Here is a 9,063-nt window from a genome sequence, read left to right on the forward strand (position 1 = left end):
ACCGACAACCAGCCAATGACAAGCCTTTGCTTTAGACACACCTACATATATGAACGATATGTAACCTGTATTAACTGGTTTCTATCTAAGTTTTGCAGTCGTGATACAAACTTGTGTACTTGTCTGTAATAGACAAACATCATCATGACTGGCTGACCGACATTTCGCCTTCATATTGTTGTATCTAATCGCTGTAAGGTGTGTTCCAGCCATAATAACCTTCCTCCAAAATTTCTGCTTTAAAAATAAACAAGAATAATTTATTTTTTCAATCATTGATGCAGGTCCTTGCACTAACAGCACACACACATACACACACACGCCACGTGCGCGCACGCACGCACACATATACACGCACAAACAAACAAATATTTTTCATTTCTTTGGGTCTAATTTTCAAATGGCACTTGACATTTGCTTGAAGGCTCAAACTCAAATTTGGAAGGGGATCAGACAATAAATATTGTATAGGCTTTTTTTTACCAGCTATACACTCATATACAAGGGTCAAATACGTTTCCTTATGATTATTGTGTATATCAGGACATACCAATCTCATTAAAATCAGATCACAGTGCTCGCTTGGTGTAGCGGTAGCAAATATGTAATATTACAAAATCACCTTCCAGGTCAGCATGAAAATAACTGGAAACGTACTGCCCCTTCGTGGCAGCTTATTGACATATGTATGATGAAGCTTTACAAGCCAAGTGCCCTGATATAACCCACAACCCTAAATCATAGATATTTAGAAAACCAACAAATTTACATAAGACACAGTAATTAGATTGTAAATAGCCCGAGCCGTCATTACAATACATATTTGCTAGACTAAGTGACAGCTGTCCCCCGCCCCCTTCCGCAACTTCCCCCTGTCCCCATCCGCTCTTAATGATCGTGTGTGATTGTGAAGGACTTTTTTTCAACTATAAAGTTTCATATGCAAAGCTAATTATGAAAGTGAAAGTTGCTCACAGGTTTGAAATAGCAATGGCAATTATCAAAAAACAAAGCATTACATTTATGCCACTACTGGTGAATGGGAATAAGAGTAATGTTACAGTCACAAATTTGAATGTTGTCCAAAAACATTCGCAATTTCGTTTGTGGCTGTATTGCAATATCACTATATCATATCGAACTATCACTTTATCGCGATATCGATATCAAGGCGATAGAGCGATGACCCCTCAATCCACATTACTACTCATTATTTTGTGGGTTAAATCCCATATCGCCCCGTGACATATGTCGCTACAAAGCGAAAGTACGATGCGATATCGTATGGTGGCCGAGGAGGGACGTCGCTTTATCTACTTCAATTACGGCCGCGAGACTGCGATACATAACACGATACGAGAAAGTGACAGCACGAGACGAGTGCTCTACGACGTCAGACGTCGGTGTTCCGTTGTCAGCGTTACTCCTTATAGTGGTCTGTAAGCTCTGATGCTGTACTGACGCAGTCTAGCGACAGACGCGACATCTTCCGAGGCAAGAGAGTTAACTGACTATAAAAACTGGATTTTTAAAGTCAGTTGACTCTCATTTTGCCATTTTGTATTGCTAGCCCACTGAGATACCATGACGCAGTATAAGGTTAAACACATTGTACCCCGAGCCGGTCAGTCTGTTTGTTATTCCCTTAATTTCGATAACTTACAAACAACAAATACCATTTTGAACTTGACCAGGGGATCGAACCCTTCCGATCTCCACACAGACGCTCTATCCTATACACAACGGAGGAAATGCGGCCTGCCTGTCAGATGAGTTGTTTTGACCTCAATTCGGACGTCAGTGGTACCAGGCTCGCAGTGTATGGCTTTAGCTACGATGGAGAACTGTTTGGTTCAGCGAGTTAAGGTGCACTGAACTTATTGGAGAGTCAGGGTGTACCGACGTTTGGGGTCAGCAGGGTTGGCGGTGGCAGAGCAGTGATGTGGGCATTTTCCGTGTAATTAAGTTAGTCATATTGTCCACTGTTGTCATTTTTGAAATGTTATCAATCATCAAGCGTTCAGATGTGCAATAACTATATGTGATACTTCCTACATCCAAATGTGTTATGCAGTTCTGTTTTAGGGGTTTATATAGATTTGACTTTTTACTGATTTTATTAGAAATAACCGAGGTAGTAAAAATCGTATGTGCACTAGGGCGCGATGCAAGCAACGAATCGCTTAACATCAACATCACTTGTTGGGCTATAAAACGTTGGGTTTTCATTTGCATGCCATCACACTCTTACAGCAAGTGTACAGCGAAAACATGCCACGACTGACGGAAGCCCAACTTGTGAAACATCTTCAGCTGTAGCCAGGATTTCCCACGTAGCACCAAGCACCTTTACAAGACTGTTGAACCGTTTTCAGAAAAAAAACGTGACAACACGTGACCTTCCCAGATCCGGTCGACCACGTATCACAAATAGAGCACAGGACAGATTCATGCGTCCATGTCACTGACGTGAGAGAACCAGCACGGCCACCTCCACTACTACGGCAATACCAGGGTGGCGCGGGTTATCACTCCAGACAGTGAGGAACCGTTTACGCGCTGGAGGTATTCGCGCTAGACGACCAGGTCGAGGTGTCCTTTTGACGGACCTACAACGTCGGCTGCGACGTCAATGGTGTCAAGGTCACGGAGTATGGCCGCATCTGCGATGGAGACAAGTTTGGTTTAGTGACGAGTCAGTGACGAGTCACGTTTTATGCTTCGACGTGCGGATGGTAGCCGTGGTGTTTACAGGTTATGCACGGAATTGCATACAGGAAGTGGACAGATGTGGTGGTGGTAGTGTGATGTGGGCAGCCATCTCCTACACTGGTAGAACAGGCTTGGTGCACGTTCTGGGTCACAACGTTACACGGGTGAAATTCTTCAACCACACGTCATTCCTATTAGCAACAAGCGAACGTCATTTTCCAAACGGCAACAGCCTTGTTCAGGAATCCTATCATCCAGGTCCTGCCATGACCCTCCGTGTCTCCAGATTTAAACCCAATCGAACATGTATGGGATGGACTGGATCAACGACTGTGAGCACGTCAGCCACAACCACAGAACCTCCGACAGGTGGCACAAGCACTGCAGGCAGAGTGGCTGAACATTTATCGGGCCACAATTCGGGATCTGATTGCTTCCATGGGACGACGATGCCAGTCAGTTTTTTTTAATGGTGGCCATACAAGATATTGAGAACAGATGACCTTTACATTGAAAATCTACTGTTCCATATGTGCCTTATGTAACCTAGGTCAATGATGTGTGCCAATTCTGAACAATCGATTACCATCTGTTGATTATTTATATGATATATAAATATACATCTGAACTTACTTTTACGTTTCGTTTTTGCAGAGTATATATATACTGAACCGCAAAAGAAACGTCACCCCATTTACATTGCATGAAAAGTTGTCATTTAAACATCTGGGTATTTTTTGGTCAAAGTTTCTAATATTTAACATTACCTTGTCCGGCAAGATGAAATTTGATGATAAAAAACGGATGACAATAAAACCGATCGCCCAAACGCATAACGGTAACGGTAACCCGATGCACGTGAGTTCCGTGCAAATTGAAATGCACATGCGTTCCCTCAATTCATGCCATATAAAAATCCACCCAGATCGGATAACATTCATTCATTACTGAATTGATACCACATGCCACGATTGACAAGAAAGCAGAGACACCAAGCCCTTGGACGATTGCAAGCTGGACAAACCAACGGGTAAGTAGCCAATGCATTTCAAGTCCACGTAAGGACCATATACATGCTCCAGCAACGGTACCAGACCACCAACACCACAGATGATCGACCACGTAGTAGAAGACAAAGGGTCACCACCCGACGTCAGGATCGTCAGATTGTGTGACAGCATCTTCAAGATCGCTTTGTTACTGCTGCAGAAACTGCTCGACAGACCATGGGGACACACCAGCGACACATTAGTGCGGACATCGTGCGTCGACGATTGACAAGCAGACACCTGCACTGTCACAGGCCACACCGAGGACCCATTTTGACATCACGTCATCGCCGGGACCGTCTTCAGTAGGCAACACAGCACCAGCATTCGCGCCACCAGCAGTGGAGACGAGTCCTCTTCTCAGAGAAGAGCCGTCACTGTATCTCAATTGCAGATGTCAGAGAGTCTAGCGACACCGTGGGGAACTTTATTCGGATGCTTGTGTTGTTGAGGGGTGGTCCGAGCATCATGGTGTGGGGTGGACTTGGTCTTACACAGAGGGTCGGCCCTGTGGTCTTCCAGAACATCGGTCCAGGGAGAGGCAATGGTGTCACAGCAGCTCGGTACATCAAGTCTTGAGACCACACGCCATACCTATTTGGCACGTCGCCGCAACCACGAGTTTCAGCATGATAACGCCCATGCCCACACCGAGAGAGCAACAAGGGACCTCCTCCAGCAGAATGGCATCAGAACCATGCAGTGGCCTGCCCTCAGTCCCGATTTAAATCTTATTGAGCACCTGTGGGACGAGATTGAAAGACCAAGGCCGACAACTGCAGCTTGAACTGCGTCAGGCGTTCAGGAGTGTGGGCTCAAGTGCCTATGGCCTTCATCAACCGCCTCATCCATTTCGTGTATCGACGTTGCAGTCATCAATGCACATGGCGGACACACGAGATACTGACTTGTGATGCCATTTTCTCAGAAAATAGTGTTGTGTTTCACTTTAAGAACATTTGACACATTAATTTCAACCTTGATGATCAGTTTTGCCAAGTTTCATCTTTTCAATATGTCTCGAAGTATGTTTACAGTGTTTTGACAAATAATATAATATTATATAATATAATATATCTATCCATGGTGACGTTTCTTTTGCGGTTCAGTATATATGTATCGCGGAAAATGATTGTAGAAGGCACCGTTTAAAGTTATTGGAATTTTCATGAGCAAAGAGGTAATGTTAAACTGCAGCATGGTCGTGGTAGACGTCCCCTGAAGATAAGACGCCAAATATACGGGATAGTTGGGGTCCATCACCCACAGGGAATGAAGCGAGCGAACTGTGCGAATTAAACAGTCCTCGCCCAGCGTTTGGCATCAAGACCACTGTAAATCTAAAAAGAATTCAGAATGGAGTGGACACGGCGTCATACCATCAGGCAGTTGCGTCATTGGCGTCACGCCATGTTCAGTGACAAATCGATGTTTCTTCGCGTATTTACAGATGGCCGAAGTCGTACTTTGAGTCGTGCTCATTAGTGAGTAAGTGAGTTGGGTTTAACGCCGCTTTTAACAGTATTCCAGTTATATCACGGCCTGTCAGCTTAATGTGGGAGGAAAGCCCGAAGTGATGCATGTCCCCGGCGTTTACGAGGATGGGTATGGGCCTGATAAGCCTAGAAACATAATCGGGGCGAAGCGGGATTCGATCTCACGATGACAGGTTTCTGGCGTGTCCAAGGGACGCAACTCCGCACCGCGAATTGCGACCACCCGTGCCCCCACGTGCTCATGATGAGCGCTTCCAGCCGTGTATCATTGCACAACACGTCCGACATGTCTGCACTTTGGCACTGGTCCCTGTTTATTCACCACAATGGTTAACAGTGAACGTAGTAGGCGCCAATTGTAAAGAATGGCTTACACTGTATGCTTATAAGTGTGTATTTTATTTGTGTACATGACGCTTTTGTGATATAAGAAAGGTGTGGGTTAGAAGCACGAAGAACACGAAGAACATATTTTAACACAAGTCATGTCCATGAACCGTGAACATGAGTATATATCATATATTTTCCCATGGTTTGGGTGTCTGTCATGATTGTCCTTGATAAAGAAGCAGTATATCTCTCATCCAACACAAATTGATAAAAATGGGGAAAACAACAAGTTGTCCAATATAAGGTTGTTTCTGTTTCACCTTGGATTTTCATATGCTTAGAGGGGCGGTCGGGTAGCCTAGTGGTTGAAGCGTTCGCTCGCCACGCCAAAGACCCGGGTTCGATTCCCGACAATGGGTACCATTTCTGGTATCCCCCGCCGTGATATTGCTGGAATATTGCTAAAAGCGGAGTAAAACCATACTCACTCACTTATATGCTTAGGTTGTCCAGGATTGCAGCGATTGACATATGTTACGAATGTTATGTAAATTTATAACGATCCTCATTAGTTGAATATTGAACATCACCATTATAACACTTCTGTTGCAGAAAGTATACTGTGCTGTACTAGATGTAATTACCAGCTCGTGGAAGATGAGTACTATTCTATCGTACTGTGTCCTTTTTACAAGAAAGCAGAAACAAGTATTTCTGAATAGTGCGGAATCTCGCAACCTTGACATAATAAGATATCAAACGAAATTTACCACTTGTGAAGATAGTCGTATAGAATTGACCTTTCAATTGCTTTGTCAATATTTTGAATCTAGTGCTTGTACATTGTGCCTAGTTTCTCACAGACCCCAGAGGATATATAATACACCCTCATTCCACTCTCTACCCTATAGCAGCCTATATGCAAACGGAAAAAATTCATGGCCTTGAAATTAAGAGATTTGAGGGTTCCTTAGTTCTCGACGGTTCCCTTGTAGAATTACGAGGGGCATTCAATAAGTTTTGCAACTTCAATATAAGACCAAGTCGCAGAATATCTTTTGCACTTTTAATTTTCAATATAATCTCCATTCACCTCAATACACTTATTCCATTTGTCCTTCAAGCTTTTAATACCATTTTTATAGAAATCCGCAGATTGGCCCTCTAACCACGCCTCTGTGGCAGCCTTTTTGTCCCCGTCATCCTGGAAGTGTCTTCCATGTAGGGCAGATTTCATTTGCCGGGACAGGAAATAGCCACTGGGGGCTAAGTCTGGGTTGTAGGGTGGGTGATTTAACTGTAACTGAAATTATGAAATTATGTCATGTATTATTATGATTTTTAACGCCAATAGGTGTCTTTTGCAAATAATCAACACAAAACAATGTCACCAGTCAACATAAATCCGCTTAAAAATTAATGGCCCGGCGTATCATGTTGCGAAATGATGCATTGCAAAATACTATAGTATTATATATGATTTATGAAGGATAGTCACGCGAAAATCGAGATTTATTGAAGTTAATGGAAAGAGAAATGTAAACAGTGAAACACGTTAAGTCCCGCCTCGAGGCAGTATATAGGTCAATCGTTAATTGTTCATTGTACCCAGCTTGGTACTGTGTAGTTCGGTGATAATAAGGTCAAATGTGTGTGAAATACTAAAGGTTACTAAAGTTAAAGAAGTTCATAATTGGTTGATTTGTCAAAACGATTAATGTCTTTTGTGCTTTTAATCCGGATAAATAGATTTCGAATGGCAAATGGTCACTGCGATCCATTAGCGCTGAATCAGTAACGCACGTATGTATATACACTAATTACATTCACAGGGGAACAACAGCCGCTGTGTCTCATCAGTTTCTCTGCGGCACATCTAATGAACCGCAATAACAAAACAAAATAATTTCCAATTAATAATATTGCATATATATTTAAAAACGTATTTTATTCCGTACATTTACTGTGACACTGGCCATGACAACATATCACCGTTATTCTGAAAACAACCGTTCCGATATGTTCTAACTATGGCAGTAGAGACGAAACTTATGCATCCATGTAAACCCTGATCCGTTTAGAGTAAACTTGACTAATCAAATATCATGATGATGTGAATCGACTATTGAAAACAGTTTCCATTATTGTCTTGAATGTAACTGTCCTTTGTGGTGACAATTAACTTCATTATGAAACATAACACAAAAGTATCCCCCCAACCAGTTCAATATGAAAAAAAGAATCTAAAAGACTTATTACTTGATCAATGGTCAGCAAACAATTGTATTTATTCCCTGTGGTGCAGCACTGATGTAATAATAGACTTTTAAATATTATGTTGGCTTGCAAATTGTATGTTCAATGTTTGTATTTATGCATACAAATAATATGTTACATATTCAGTATTTCTAAACAATGTGTAAAATGGTAAATATTTGGTTGTTTCTTTGTTGTTTAACGCCGCATTCAGCTTTACGACGGCGGTCTGTACATCATCGAATCTGGACCAGACAGTTCAGTGATTGACATCAAGAGCACAGATCCACACAATTGGTATACAATGACACGCATCAACCAAGTCTGACCACTCGATCCAGTTAGTCGCCTCTGACAACAAGCATAGTCGCCTTTTACGGCAAGCTTGGGTTGCTGAAGACCTATTCTACCCCGGATCTTCACGGGTCCCAATAAAATAAGTTTATACACACGAAGCTGTTTGCTGTATTGTGTATGTTCTCATTTCAACTTCTTTGATAACAGATCTAACACTTAGTTCGTTTGTTTATGTTTAACGCCGCGCTCTGCACAACTCCAAGTACATGATGGCGAATTGCGAATAATCGAGTCTAGAACAGACAATCCAGTGATTGACATCACGAGCATCGATCCACCGGATACGATGACATGCCATCAAAAAGGTCACCGAGTCTGACCACCCGATCCATTTAGTCGCCTCTTACGACAAGCAGATATTGTTGGGGACCTATTGTTACCCGGAGACCCCAAGGATTTTAGAAGTTCAAAATAGTTTTCACGAGAAACACAAAGCCGCCTTTGTGTGTTGGGTTACAATGAATATTGTCTCGAATTCATAATTGAATGAATAAATATTTAAAATAGTAAAAAATAACCTCAAATTGTTAAAAACGTAATTAAGACAAACGGTCAGTCATCATGTTTTACAGGTATATCCAATAAATGAGTTATCCACAACAAAAAAAAGATGCGTCGGCCGGGAATCGAACCCGGATCGACTGCTTGGAAGGCAACCATGCTAACCTTTACACCACCGACGCCTTAACAACTGAGAATGAGCGGAAAAATATAAACATCCACATGTGACTTCCATAAATAGTAAGCCTTTTCCCAAATATGAAAATGAGCCTATCGCAATAATGATTTTATTAAATAAACGAATTGATTTAAATCTCTTTTCACTTAAACGGAATATAGGCTAACATTTTGGATGATACAGA

General features: G+C 42.2%; 1 non-coding gene across 1 annotated transcript; it reads right to left on the bottom strand.

Moving 5' to 3' along the window:
• Positions 1–8,811: 8,811 nt before the first annotated feature.
• On the bottom strand, positions 8,812–8,883 carry Trnag-ucc (transfer RNA glycine (anticodon UCC)). Its single transcript has one exon. It is a non-coding gene; the product is annotated as a tRNA-Gly (tRNA).
• Between the last annotated feature and the right edge of the window lie 180 nt (positions 8,884–9,063).

This window comes from Haliotis cracherodii, unplaced genomic scaffold (genome assembly GCF_022045235.1).
Source record: "Haliotis cracherodii isolate W230 unplaced genomic scaffold, xgHalCrac1.p SCAF_10, whole genome shotgun sequence".
NCBI classification, from domain to species: Eukaryota; Metazoa; Mollusca; class Gastropoda; order Lepetellida; family Haliotidae; genus Haliotis; species Haliotis cracherodii.